This window comes from Agelaius phoeniceus, chromosome 1 (genome assembly GCF_051311805.1).
Source record: "Agelaius phoeniceus isolate bAgePho1 chromosome 1, bAgePho1.hap1, whole genome shotgun sequence".
Lineage (NCBI taxonomy): Eukaryota > Metazoa > Chordata > Aves > Passeriformes > Icteridae > Agelaius > Agelaius phoeniceus.
This window is the reverse complement of record NC_135265.1, coordinates 24036447-24051670: the sequence shown is the minus strand read 5'-3', so window position 1 is coordinate 24051670 and position 15224 is coordinate 24036447. Positions and strand designations below refer to the sequence as shown.

The 15224-nt window shown below is 37.5% G+C and overlaps 1 protein-coding gene across 4 annotated transcripts in view; it reads left to right on the top strand.

The window, feature by feature from the left end:
• The window catches only part of CDK6 (cyclin dependent kinase 6), a 130588-nt gene that overhangs the window by 58961 nt on the left and 56403 nt on the right, over positions 1–15224 (top strand). The window lies entirely within an intron of this gene.

Genomic DNA, 15224 nt, shown 5'->3' with positions numbered 1-15224 from the left:
TTCGTTCTCTTTGTTAGTTTGTGCAAGGGTCTTCCCATTGTCATGTGATGTAACTTGGCCATCTGGCTTCAGAGTGAACGAAGACAGGAAGCAGCAGAAAATTACATCATCTTGCTAAACATAGGGAAAAATCCTTGTCACATAAAACAGATGTAAACCTGTGTTTTAGGGCTCGTTTTTTTTCATTGCCTGTAGGATGTACTCTAATCCAAAGGTGAAAGAATCTGGCTGGGAAGATTGGTAGTGTAACTCAAAGCAGAAGAAAGGGACAGAAAGGTTCTTCCTGAATTGCTCTTATTTTGTTTCCCGGCTACCAGTCAGTAGCAGCTTCAGTGATTGTTTCTGTTGATGCATAAAATCATTTAAGCTAAAATTGCAGAATGCTACAAGGTTTTCAGAAGGGCATTTTTGAAAAGTTCTGCATGAAATGAGGAAAAAATACCTACAGAACTGAGCAGGAGTTTTTCCATGACCATGTAACCTTCTTAGGAAGGAAGTTTAAAACACCCAAAAATCTACCACAGCAAAAGAGAACTCTGCCAGGATTGCTTTGTAAAGTATGTACATTTGCTCAAATATCTAATACTTGCCTGCTAAAAATCATGTGTTAAAACCCATGAGCTGGTACTCTTGGTGCTGCTGTGAGCAAGAGATGTTCAGCCTAAGGGATTATCCATATTCAGTACTGTGTTCAGATAAGGATCCAAGTGTCATTGCAGCTAAGTTAAAGAGTATTAAAATAGTTGAATTATTCTGTGACCAGGGATAAATCAAGTATATGGGCATAGATGTAAGTAAAAAAAAGACAAAACCAGCTATGACACTGGTCTTCTTAAGTTAAAAAATTAATAGTTTCAAAGTTCAGTTAAAAGTTAATAAGTATTTTAAAACAATTTTCAACATATTTGGAATAAACTTGTGTCTGAGTACATAGGAAACTATAGGGATGCTTAGAATGTGATAAATGTGGTATGGTTTTAAATGTCAGTCTTCACTGCTCCTACAAAGTGATTGCAGGTTAGAAATTTGTATTAAATGTGTTTTCGCTGTCAGTTTTCCTTTTCTGATTTTAACTTCCACCTTTTGCTGGCTGCTTAGGTGTGCAAATGCTGCTTTATTTTTACCTCCATTGAAACCTAGTAGAGGAAACACAGCTAAACAAAGCAGTTCCAACCCCCTAAACTTCTGGTTTTTAAACATAAAGACATTCTTGACTTTACTATCCCAAAAATAGTCTAAATTGCAGTTATTCACCAGGCAGGGAGTAAACTTTCATAGGCTTCAGCAAGATCAACTTGTTTTGAAGTATTTGCAGAAAAAATGTATTGCATTATAAAAGACAGAATATACATATATCAATTAATAAAAGCTAAAGCTTGCAAGGATTTGCATTGGATAGTGATAGGGGAGACAGCCCAGTGATAAAAGACTGTGATCAATACAAGGGCTCTGCAGCGTTTCCTTCAGAGGAGAAGCTTACTGCAAGATAAACTACAAGAATCATCTTTTGAAGTATCAGAGCATTCCCAAGATGCATTCTCATTCATTGCTCACAAAGAAACTCTTCAGATGGGACAAAAAGAACTTGCCACGAAAGTAGCCCAGTAAAAGCTGATCCAGCCCAAGTGCTGTGGGTGCAGCAAGTGGTAACTTCAAAGCAGTCTCTCCCTAACAGCTGGTTATTTACACAATGCTGAAGAATCCTTCTGGCAGACCGGTAGTCCAGGCATATTGCTGTCATTTAAAGAAACCTCTTGATATTTCTGTCAGTGAAAGAATGAATGAATAAAAGATTGAAACTAAGGTTGCACAGGCTGGGGGGGCAGGGTGGAGATCACTGCTCCCAGCTGTGTTCAGACTGAGAGCTGATACGAGGCTGAAATAACAGCACTAGGAAGAATGAGGTTGGGCGGGGGTGTCTGAGCTGGTGGAGGGCAGGGCATGCTTTTGGTTTCGTGCAAAGTTAGACTCTTTTCCAAGTGTTGGTCTTGGCCCTTGGGGAAATTTTGAATAGCCTTGTGATAACAGAGAAGCTCCATAGGACAGAGGAGGTAGATTGATGTGACTGTAATTTTAGAGTTGGATAGCAAAAGCTAATGAACTGTCACATTTTTCCTGGTGCCGAAAAATGGGTGCTCAGTTCTAATTTTCTCTGAGCAAAGGAGCAATTGGGTGTCTGGAAAATCTGAAGTTGTGTTATCAAAAAGGAATAATCCATTTATCTATTTCTGATGACTTTTCACTGCATTGAAGAAAGGAAATGAAGCTGAATCATGGCATACAGGAATGTTAAGTGAGATAAGTGCATGCAGTTGTGATCAGAGCATCTAGGTGGAGCTGGGGCTATCCAGCTCTTAAAACCTGGCCTGTATCAGGATCTTGAGTGAAACTGGCAAAATGTTAGTGTTTGTAACACACTTATAATACTTTCTTTGAAAACATGCATGCTTTACCTTAGATGTCAGCACACTAAAGGGTTTTCTTTCCCCATGAAATGCCAACAAAAATGGTTTATGTCTTCCTTTTTTTAAAAAAAACCACTTGTTTTCAGATTTACCCAGCAAAGAAGGGAGAATAGATCACTTTTTCTGCTGATGCTGTAAGTTGTTGAGTACTAGACCCAATTAAATAAATTTTCTGAGAGGACACAGAATATTCTGCAGTTACTTTCAGTAAATAATTTTAGATTATGCTAGTATTTTATTTGAGTATTTCTTCAGGATAAGAACTTTCCATCCATTTCTGGCAGTCACTTCAGCGCAAATGGTTTACATGTCACATCATGCAAGAACTTGGATTTCATTTTGTTGGTATAGTAGCAAGGGAGCATAAAATAATTTTCACTAACGGGGCTTACTTTGTAAAAACAAATATGTAAGTTAGTTACAGCAACAAACCCAAAAAATGAAAAATGACAGAAAAACTCTCTTCCAAAAACGAATGAGTACTTGTCTGTTCCCTGCCCACTGTTGCATTGTAGTTTTCCAGTAATGCTCTCCATTAGTAAATAATCTAAATGTAAATGGTTGTCTGGGGCAATATGATTGATGAGAGCACAGACAAAAATTTTTTTTGCTTTGCCTCGTTTTTTGTCATTTTTTTCCTCTTTTTTTATGGCCACCTCTTCCAAGTCTCTTGCAGTGCAGCTTTAACCTGAGATCCATTGAGGATCCCTAAATGGACCTGATTCAGCAATCTATTTAAAGCTCCCAGTTACCATCAGACATCAGAGGAGACCTGTGGAAATTAAGCAATCACCTGCCACTGGTTAAACTAAGGGTAAAGAGTGTCCTAATGAATTCAGTACAAATCAGTACAATGATACTTGGTTTTAATCATCTTGTGCATGATTTAGGAATGTCATAACTCTTTCCCCTCTGACTGCTGGAAGTTGCACTGTTTTGATATGCCCTTCCCTTCACTGTTGTGGGGAAGCATGTCACCTGAGGTCTGGGCCCTCATCTCCAGTTCTTTCATTATGGTGCATTTGTCTAGTCCACCCAAAAGTCCCTGAAAAGAAAAATGAGACACAGACAGGCATCCAGTCTGGATCAAAATAAGTGGGTTTGGGCTTTTCAGTGCTGCTGCTGGGAGTTTGTGGCTATTTAGAAGTGCAGTAAGATCAAAGTTGTTGTTCTCATTTAAGGAAAATCTGTCTTCCCTGCTAATACACAGTTCTGCATGAAAAGTCTATGTGTCTGGCTTTGTGAAAAAATTAGTGAATTTTTCAGATATTTTAACATCTGATGGGATCTTTATTGCATCCTTCCAACACCCTGTAGGAAGGTTATTTCCATCACATAAAATGAGTCATTTTATCTCTGGAGTCATCTTAAGAACAAAAATCATTATCAGCATGTTGACTGTAAGGTCTGCAGACAACCAAAAACATTTTAAGATATATTTATGATGCCTTGACTCAGATGAGATTTTCTTAAAAAAACCCCAGATTTATTTGAAAATAACAATGACAAAACAGATCATTCAATGTCACAATATTAATCAAAGGGCAGTATGGAAATACACATTAACAAAGTTAGGAAATTAGAAATTTCTTATTCATCTACATTATAATCATGTAAGATAATTTTCAAAACCAACTTAATTTTTGTTGCTCATCAAAAGAACCCTTACATTTTTAAGGCTTGTCTGGAAGAGTTGTACTAGCTGCTCTCACAGAGACAGAGGATTTATAACAAGGTTGGTACTTCTAGAGACATGTTCTAGAAATAATCTACAGGTGCTGTCTCACAGTGTAAGTAGATGTAACATTTCTACTGGTACTGAAAGGGTGGCCCTGCTTTTGACTGCACACTTCCATCACTTCCCTTTCTTTAGCATTACTGGTTGCTCCCTTGCAGTCTGACTGAAAATGAACCCTGTATAAAGTAGTTACTAATTTCCAGGTGGCTTAGTAGATGCAAATCACTGCATGGCCACAAGACTGAAAGCACTGACACACAGGGAGGGGTAGCAGAAAGATGGGGTCATCCACTCCCTGGGCACCACCATCTTAGATTGGTGGAGTCAGTTATGAAACCACATCTGAAGTGTTCAGCTGAGGCCTTGAGTAACTAAAGGAAAACTAGAAAAAAACTATCTTTTTCTAACTCAAAGATAGAAATGTTTTTCAAAACCTCACAGCTCATGCTGATTTACCCTGTTCTGAAGGTATTAGGTGAACCTGCCAGCTGGTTCATTTAAGGCTATTATTGTATCTGACTGTAACAAAACTTCTAAGGGCATCTGTATCAGTGTTTGAAGTATTTTTTACCCTCACGGTGCCAAGACCTGCATTCGGTGCTCTGTGCTGTTCCTCTGCAGCTGATGAAAGGACTCACCCCTGAGACCTGTCAGGAATGCAGGGAATGCAGCCCTCTGCTCTGATTCAGACCCAGGTTTATCATGAACCACAAAAAGCCTATCTTTTAATCTTTCAAAGAAAGTAAATTATTTCACAGTAAACAAGCAAATTGGCTTCACATGAGAATATTTTCTGTGCCCTTTTCCAGAAAACCCCTTTCCAGAGCTGCAGAGATTAGAGTATATGGTATGTGAGGACAGAGGTTGTCCACACTGAGCTGAGTTTTGCATGTTTTGAGCCCTGCAGCTGCACCAGTGCAAGCCTGCAGAATAAATTTACCATATCCTGGTTAAAAAAAAAAAAGGAAAAGAAGTGCAACTTTGAGCACAGTTTATATCAGAACAAAGGAGGTTTCTGCTGGGGCTGGACCAAAAGTTGACTATGTACTCTATCAAAGGGTAATGTTTAAGAGAGGATGCTCAGGAGGGAGAGAAGATAAAGCTCTCAACAATCAGAAATGTAGCAATTTCCAATGCTAGAGGTTGTATCTAGATCATTGTTTATCAAAATTACTGAAGTACTCATCTTTCATAAACTAATCTGCTTACTTTTTGAACCATTTCTACTTTGAGATGCAGTTTACTTCGGCACTGTGAGAAAAGCTTTTTATTTTGTTTTAAATCTGACACCTGGTATTACTTAGGTTCCTCTTAATTCTGCTTTTCTGAGGCATTGCCTTTTCACCTCAGGGTGAAATTTGGTGTCATTTTGCAACAGCACAGTTCCACTGGTGCAAGAAAAATGTACTCAGTGGAAATAGGCCTTCACATGTTGATGTTAAGATAAAATAGCGTGCTTCTCTTCTCTTCTCTTCTCTTCTCTTCTCTTCTCTTCTCTTCTCTTCTCTTCTCTTCTCTTCTCTTCTCTTTTCTCTTCTCCTTCACTTAATAAGATACAGTAGATGTTAGTAATGGTACAGTACTGCATTAGAAGTTTCAAAGAAATACCTGGTGAACAGACTTTAGGATGTAGAACTGACTTTATAAGGAAGAGGCCATGCTCAGTCTGCTAAAAAAATCAGGGCAGAGGTTGTAAAAGAGAGAAAGGAAGGGAGAAAATCACTACTGCCTATTTTCTCTATGTTATAAAAGAGCATCCTGCTTTTGTGTGACCATACTTCTGTCTCCTGTTTTCAGATGTAAAAATATGTGGTGCATTTCCCCCACCCAGTGATTTACATCTTCTTTGTACTATTTTTCCGTTGATTTAAGTGGCTCTGTTTTTACATCTACTCCCAGAGATAATTGAGTGGGCTGGATTGTAAAAACAGTTTGATTGTTTGACAAGGTCTCTCCCTGTGTATTTACAAAACTGTTCCCACATAATTTCAAACCATCCTGAAACACTAAAATACAGCCTGAGGTTATGTTCTTATCAGAGCACATAGAATAAGCAGGCATGGGCCTGTTTGGTACTTGAATGTGAGACATCCAAAGCAAGAGGAGCAGACCAAGTAGCAAACTGTCCTTGGAGCTCCTGCTACTCCAGAGTGAAGGCAGGTGTCTGTACAGTGCTGACAGAAATGCTCTTAGGGCTTAATGTGTAATAAAAATGAGTTGTTGGCACTTTTTTGCAGTGGCAGGGAAGTAACTGTAAATGTTGTCTTCAGGCTGGCCGAAGTCCTGCTGTAGGAGGCTTTTCTAATTGAGAATTCCCTTGTACAGGTACAGCCCAGGAAATTCCTCTTAGCCTAACAATATTTAGTACTTGTTCAGCATTGCTGGTATGGAAGTCTTGAGCTCAGAAGAAGAGCTGAGAAATCATCTAGTCCAGTGAAACAAGTAAGATTGTTCTCTGTTGCATTTGTAATGTTTTGCCCATAACTTTAATGTGCCCAGAAATAGGGTTTTCATCACTTCCCATGGGAGCCTGTTCAAAAACCTCTATATAATCACTTTCAGATCACTTTTTCCTTGATGTCCAGCCTTCAATGTCCCATTCTTAATTTAACTCCATTATATTCCTTGTTATTGTAGGCTAAATGGTAGCAGATGACCAGTGCCTTGTATTTGCATTAAAGAGGTCAGTTACCTATAGCTGTAATACATTAATCCTCGCAAAATGTGGTGAGATAAGTAATTTGATAAATAGTGGAAGTATATTAGCCTTAGATTTTCCAGATTTCAGTAAATCACAGGGCACCAAAGAGTTCAACTAGTTTTCTCTAGATTTCCCATTTTCAGCATTTCAGTGGATAAATCTAGAGGAAGACAGGTTACAGTAAAAGATTTGCTGAGCTACAAGATTAATTCCTCAGCTTTGGGACCTTACAAATGGCTTGGTAGCAAGCTGCAGAGATCACATATGGACTGTGAGTTATCATTTAGATGCAGGAAAAGAGCATATGAAAATGTAGAGTGTTACATGTAGGATAATTTATAAGAAATAATAAAATACTGATGCCACAACACAAATTAGTTGATCAGACCTCATCTAGAATACTGTAAGCTGATCAGTTTCTCTGTGGCTGTTGGACAGGACCAGTCATGGGGAAGGACAGATTTCTGTGTAACAATCAAGGGACACTCTGTCAGACAAGAAGAATCTGAATTACTTTAATAAAATGAATCATAACAGTAAATACAATTAGTGCCTAAAAATGTCATCAAGGACCCAGATAGTGAGACTGCATTAAAAAAACCAGTGTTTTTTTAATAGCATGAGAGCTAGTTAGTTTATTGTAACTTATATAACTTCAAATAAATAACCTTTGTCAGGAAGTTAGAAAACAAGTAGTGAGATTCTGAAACATCCTACAGTAGGGCCACTGCAGGAAAGAAATACAAATAACTTTGAGAGGGAGCATGGCAAATTTCTGTGATGCAAGTTGGCAAATTTTGATAACTGTGGTAGTCTGTTCCAGTTCCACATCTCTGTATTTGCCCCTTCAAGATTTGATGTGCATTATATAGCCAGCTTTTTCAGAAATGTACTTCATGAGCTCCACTCGTCATGGAAAAAGCCTTCAGCAGGCCAGAGGGATTGGCATAAATGTCAGAGCCAAATTCATTTTCCAAAGAAAGAACTCATGAAACTTTATTAAGGTGAGACAGAGCAAATAATGGAGATAGTCTTCAAAACCAGAGGAGGCTTACAATTTAAATAAGGGCTATGAAAGAACAAAAACTTAAAATGAGGTGTAAAAGAGAGACCCATCACTAAAGAAGCAAAAATACAACCTGAAAAGTTTCACAGGTAGGGATGAAAGATGATCTGAAAGCAAGAATTGAATCCTTGTTGGGAGAGCAAGTTGAAAAAATTCCAGATGGAATGGGAAGTCTGGTTACAATGTTCCCCATCTGGAAATGGGATGATCCTGGCAAGTCACATCAATAAATGACAACCAACCTGGTCAGACCTTCCATGAAACCAGGGATGCCAGAAAAGCTTGGATAAACTTGGAAGTCATTAAAAAAAATAACCTTCAGAAAGGACTTGAGCAGAAAAATCAGCACACACAAGTAAGCAGGAACATAGACTACTGTGGAAGTAAACACCTGGACCTAAAAATGAACCCATCAGAAGATTGTTTATAATTCTGTTACTTTTTGTGCATTCTGTAGACTTGCATTTTCCCAGCTCAAATAATAGAAATGCCTAGTGAAGATCCCAGGGAAGCTTATTTCAGCATTGCATACTATATGTATGGTGAGGAAAAGGAACAGAAAGGAGACTTCTGGTAACTTTTCTAAGCAGCCCAGCTCTGTCAGCACTTGAGCACTTATACTTGGCCTCAGCTGCTCAGGTCCACTATAAGGCTGTGATATAATATGTCAAGGACAGCCATCAGTTCAAGCAGGATTGGGTACTGAAAGCTTCAGAGAGGAAGAAGAGAGAGACACCCAAGGACACTTGGATTCTTACGACACACAGATACCACAGAGGCTGACAGTGATGGGGGTTTGTAGTCAAGGTAAAGCAAAGAAGCCAAAAGGACTCTGGGGATTTGTAAGATTTTTCCATCCATGGAGATGGAATGTTTTCTTATTGAAAGGAATCAGAAGATGATACAGTTAGAATCTGCTTCTCTGAAACTCCAGAACAGTTATATGTTTAAAAGACAATGGAAAAAGAGATTCTGATCAGATAAACTACTTTTCCTTGCAAGTAGTAAAAATACTCGTGTTTGTAAAAAAGGAGAAAGTCATGTAAGTGCCAAGAATAAGAAATAATTCAGTGAAATATAAGTGTCATGAAAGATGACTGCAGAATGCTTTTCAAAAGTACAAAACCAGCCAGGACATCTTACTATATATCAAAAACTCCCAATATAGTTCAGTAAATTACATCTTACTGGAAGCCAGACCTTGGAGGTACAAGCAAGGGTTTGAGTTTTTGTTTAGGTCTGTCAGAGGAGTGGTAGTAGTTGAAATTGGTCTAATAAAATGCATAACTGCTTCCATGAAATATGCAAAACTGTTATAGATTAGTTACTGAATGAGACGTGCTAAAAAATTAAGCGTGAGATTTGTTAAAGGAGATTTGAATAAACAAGGAGATTTGAAGATAAAACTTAAAAGGGTTCTAAAATGCACAAAGTTGTCTACTGCAGAAGTCTGTAGAATTCAAGTGTGAATCAGAACAGCTAAAGGAGCAGATAAATTAACCATTGCGTTGGATTTTGCTCTTTCTGTAATGAATGCAAGGAAAACTTGTTCTACAGATGCAGTCTATGAAAATACCCATTAAACTTGTGATCAGCATGGAAGAGCTGATCTGTGGATAATTCGTTTGCAGTCAGCAAGCTGTTCTGTTCTCCAGGGCAACTATCGTAATGACATCGGCATCTTGGTAGTAGCTTTCCAGTAAAGAAGAAAAAATAATTAAAAAATGGAATGACTGCATGCTATTTGAAGACTCAGTACATTTTTGCTTTTAAAGTTAAGAGTGATTTGAAACAGGCTCAGAGTTTTCATCATTTACTGGGCCTGAATGACAAAGAACAGATGATAAAAAGCCAAAACAAACTAGCATTAAGAAACATGAGCAATTAATCTACTAAGCACAGAAACAGGAGAAAACTGATGCAAAAAAAGGAGGGAAAACAACCACCTGCAAGTTCATGCTGATTGAGTTCTGAGGTCACGTTGTGGATTTAAACGAGGAATAACAAGAGTAGGGACTATGTGCTTAGGAAGCAGGAGATATTTTTTGATTTAACAGTGATATAGGTTGTACCATGTGGGCCCTAAATGCAAGATTGTAACCGTGGAAACCTGCAATGTAAACAGCTAGTTCATTGTTCACTGGCAGAAAAGAAGAAATAAGTTTTGAAGAAATATGTAGAGAAAGAGATGTGCTTTCAGCTAGTTCTTGGGTTTTACCCTTAGCTATGATTCAGAAATGACTGCACCATATATTTTATGGCTATTATCATCCAAAATGAATCCCCTTATCTTATAAGAATTGTTTATTACAGTGAATAAATGCTGTACTACTTCCTTTTCACCTTAACTGTTCTAAGTAGTAGTGTCAAGCAAGTCCAAAGCATGGGGAAAAAAATACACTATCAAAAAAAACCTAGGAGGCAATTCAGAGCAAGAGTTCTTTGGCTGGGACAGGAACAGTTGAGTAGGTAGTGGAAAAGACAGTCCACAGTATTTCTTTCTCTTGTACTGCACAGATTCTTCTGCTATACTTAGGGTAAATGACCTGGGTTTGGAAGAAACATTTTTAACAGCGTTATTCCTAGCACAAAGGATCTGAAAAAGCATATATTCTGTTCTGTGGAACAGGGGGAAAAATGCTTAGTGGACGATGAAATGCTTCCAAAAGAGATCTTTGACTTTGCACACACAATCTGTGACTGGGGGAGTTTCCACTGAAGACAAGAAACTTGCAGCTCTACAGAACTGTCAATTCCACAGCCACTCGCCTGTACTGGACATTAGATAACATTTATTTATGCATTTCAACATTGCAAAATTATTTGAGCTGAAAAACTGTATAAGTTAGCAAGAGTCAGAGTGTTTAATTTTCAGTTTTAGAAATAGTTCCTTCTCCCTTCACCTGTTACTTTTCAAAGCTTTCAGAGCTGTTTCTGTTCATACTGGTTACAAATCCTAGAGCTTACAGTTCCATGGAAGTATTGACTCAGAAATGCCACAGGTTTGGATGATGATCCTATCTTAACACCACTCAGCAAAATCCAGACATTTAATTAGTGTTACGTAAATCTCTACAGTATCTTCCCTGTCATTTGTATGAGAGAAAGTTTGAGGACAGGACAGATTGAGCACCTGGGTGAAGGTCTGATTGCAAGTGCAACATTAAGTAGAACCATGAAAAATACATTGGCAAAAAAAAAAAAAAAAAACATCCTCAAAAGATTTTTATATTCTCTTTTCATGTAGTTTATAGAAGGATGGATGTGTATGGCTTATCCACTGGGGCAGCTGGAATGAACCTCTGCTCTATGAGAAGCTTCCAGACAAGAGCATTATGATACATGAGATGAAAAGTTTTCTGGCATGTGGAATTTAAAATCATCTTTGGATAGCACAGTGATGTTAGCAGATGATAGTAGTCTGTTAAAGATGAGATACGGACTACAAGGAGTGTGGAGAAACATCAGGGGATAACTACAGGTATCAGGGAAAGAAAAATTCAGCTATGCTTCTTAAACTGTACCACATTTTTAGACTGGGAAATCCCTTTCTGACCTAGAGGAAGAGTTTCATTTAGTGGAGGGCACAGAGAAAATGGAAAACAAGTGCAGAATAGGTACACCATGGTTGTTCAGCCACCAAGCAGCTTCCCAAAAGACAGATCCAACTTGCTACTGTATCGCTGAGAGCCCCGGTGCAGCGCGCAGCTACTGATGTGTTTGGAGCTCAGACTGGGCAAACCCATCATGCTCAATGGTAGCGGTAGGCAAGTTTTTGAGACAGCTGAAGGCGCCCAAAGCAAGGAGCCAAGAGACCTGTAAGTAGCGGACATTGTAATGAGTTCATTCTTCACTAGTTACGGGATCCCAGGCAAGCTGCACACAAACATAAGAGAAAATTTATGTCAAGAATCTGCAGTTTTGAAGCTTTTCATACAAAACAAGAGTTTAGCTGTGTACCTTTGTAGACCAGCACAAAAGGCATCGGAATCATCATCTAATACTCATTCTGATAGCATAAAGAAGTCATTGAACCTATAGTGTGCCTCAGCATTCATTTTGTATAGGTATGAGCTAATAATCTACATTTACGTCATTTACACTGCATGGATCTGCAGGGACCACAGTTTGCCTTACATGAATCAGATTATGAGCTTTCCTCTTTCTGAAGAAATATTGGTGGAAGGAGCAATGGGAAGCAGTGCACAAATGCAGACACTGAAGTCACAGACATCAACAGGAAAATATACAGCAAAATGCTAAGAAAGCTGAGAGCTTCTGGGTGGATTACTTGAAATAAGTCCTAGAGGAAAACTACATCCTCCTGTTTGATTTTTTCAGGAAAACGGGACTTTTTTCACCTTTTTTATTTAATAAAACATGCATGACTTCCACCATCATTTTACATCTTCTTGTCCCTCCTCATCTATACTGTAAAAATGACTAAATTCCCTATTTTGATTAAATTTTCAGGCAAAAGATACTATAAATTAATACAGCCTGAGGATGTTGTGTCTTTGAAAAACAGGGAAAGTTTTTTATATGTATACATTGTGGAAAGACATATAGGAGAGATTTTGAATTTTTTTTGATTAGTCAGGGGGAGAGGGGTGTGAATATTTAAGGTGCTCTGTTGGAATCAAATTATAATCGAGCACACTTTCCTGTACTATGTTTAACACCTTCAGTGTGAATATTTGAGTCCATTTCTTCTAATATGCTGTAAGAATAATATCTACTTCTTATGTCCATTTGAGGCAGAGGAGTTGTGGCTACCTTGCAAGTCTATTACTGATCACTTCAAAAAATGTGTTCCACCACTGGTGCTGTAATTCCATTGACAGTACATCTCAGAAAAAAAGATGTAGCTGATGCCTTTTTAACCCTGTTTTATTTAGAGGTATGTACATCTTTCCACACAATTCTTCAGAGTTTGCTTCATACTGTATTTGCAAGGTCAGAAACAATCAGTAAATTCTTAAAACGCAAAAGAAGATTACTGGAAAATTTGAAAATCTTGCTGTGACGTTTAGTATGCTGGGTTGATCTGGGTGCCATGATACATTAAGAAAAAACACATCTCAGAACATGCTCACTGTAGCATCTAAACAGAAGGCATCAGAGGTAGATCTGTATCTTCTTAATGTAATGGTGTTTTCCTTAATTTTGTTTACATATTTATATACTTGCTCCATTAAGTGAAAACTAGCTTGCAAACATAGCTTAAAAGTTGAAAATACTTCACTGATTTATATTTTCTTATGGTTGTTGCAGTAGGTCACATGTAAATCAGCAAGGCTTCAATGAACTAAGCCAATTTATAAGGTAAATAAGAAGGCCTGTCTTTAAATCAACAGTGAATTTTGCATTTGGTTAATTTTTTTTTTATATTTAGAATTTTTACTTACATTTCTTTTAGTTTCTTTTACTGTCTGATGGTGCTCAGACAGTATTGCTTTGGAATGAGTAAAACTATTTAAGTTAATAAAAGCACAGCTGGCATTGTAGATTGATAGATTTAAGTTATTTGGGACACTGAAGATATCGTGCACCTTATGTGATTTAATCACTAGAATAATTAAATAAGGAGGGGCCTGTGCATGGTATCAGTTCTTGTGGGAAAATATGCTTCATTGACTTACTGGCACTGTTTTGGAATGTAGCATTTAAAAGTACCTTTTTACAGTGGGAAAGAATTTGGTCAAGAATAAACAGTCTGACCTTGTTAAATGGACCAAAGTCACTACATAACCTAGTTTCGGAAAACTAGTTTTCACCAGTCCATGAAAAAAAAAAAAATCAGTGTATGAAAAATGCAGCTAGATTTTACAGAGAAAAAAATACATTGATTGAACAGAGTGGGCAAAATCCTCCCTGTTTTTCTAATATGTACTTCCCTGATTTTTTGGAAGATGGCTTTGTGGTTTAAACATGGTTTGAGCTGTGATTTCAGAGGACATTAAAAGCACTTTACATTGAAAACTATAATACAATGAAGCCAGATGAATTCAAGTCATTTAGGGGATAAGTAAATAAATTTCAATAGAAATCAAGGCCATTTGTATTACTATCAGTCTCCAAAAAAGTAGAAACTTTGAGTTTTTAGGAAAAATGTATTTATATTATGAACTAAGTGTTAGATGCAAAGCTTGGTATTTGCAGATACAGTAATTTGACTACCAAGGACCCTTTGATGCAAATGAAGAAGAAAATTATGTCAGTTTGGTTTTAGCTTCAAATTTTGCTGATGGGAAACTGGCACGGTAAACCAGTGCAATAATCCTGAATCTCCATGCTATGAAATCCTAGCTTCCATGGAGTTGATGGAAAACATCCTTTTAACTTCACTGTGGCCAGAATCTCATTCCAGGTCTTCATATTCTGTTTGAAAAATACAAACACATTCTGTGAACAAATGTTCAAGCTGCTTTGGAGGAGTGGAGTATACAAAGAACAACAAGGACTTATGGGACATGGTATTGGTATAAGTCTTATCCAGTCCATGGTTTTGACCACAGAATTCTCATTGGTACTTCATAGGACACAAACCCCTTTTTCTTTTTGACATGACAGTGACAAGTTAACATGTTTTAAAACTCTTAAAGCCTGGCTAGTGATCCATTTTTTAATGCAAAAAAGAATGAAAAAATCTTACAATCACTCAAGAATGGGAAATAACATTGAAAGATATTGTTGAATAGTATTTTTGAGTGCATAATTTAAAACTGTAGTAGCCAGTTGAGAATTATTGCTGCATAAAGGTGAAAATGTATCCATAACTTCAGTTTTCAGCAAAACTACTGAGAGCTATATTTCCATGATATAAAATGAAATTTGATGCAAGCAGTAATAGATGCAACTGTTAAAAAGCAATTTACATAAAATGAGTGAATTTTAAAAAAATGAAATGTGTGCATCAGGTAAATTCAGATTAAAAATTAGAATGTGTATACATTAGGTTTTGACAAGTTTGAATAAAGAATCTATATTAATCCAGAAAAGAAGAAAGCCTGTCTCAATGTAAAGACCGTTTTCAGTTTTTATAGTCAATGTAAACATCTTCTGAAGTTAGCCTGAGTTTCCTGAATTCTGTCTCGCTCTACTTTGTGTTTACAACATCCAGCTATATATTTACCCTGCAGAGATTTTTTGAGGCCCTCGAGGGGGTGGAGTTCCCACCCTGCTGTGAGGAGGCTCTGTGTATTTTCTATGTATAGTCACATGTGACATTGCCTTCTGCACTGCTTCAGTATC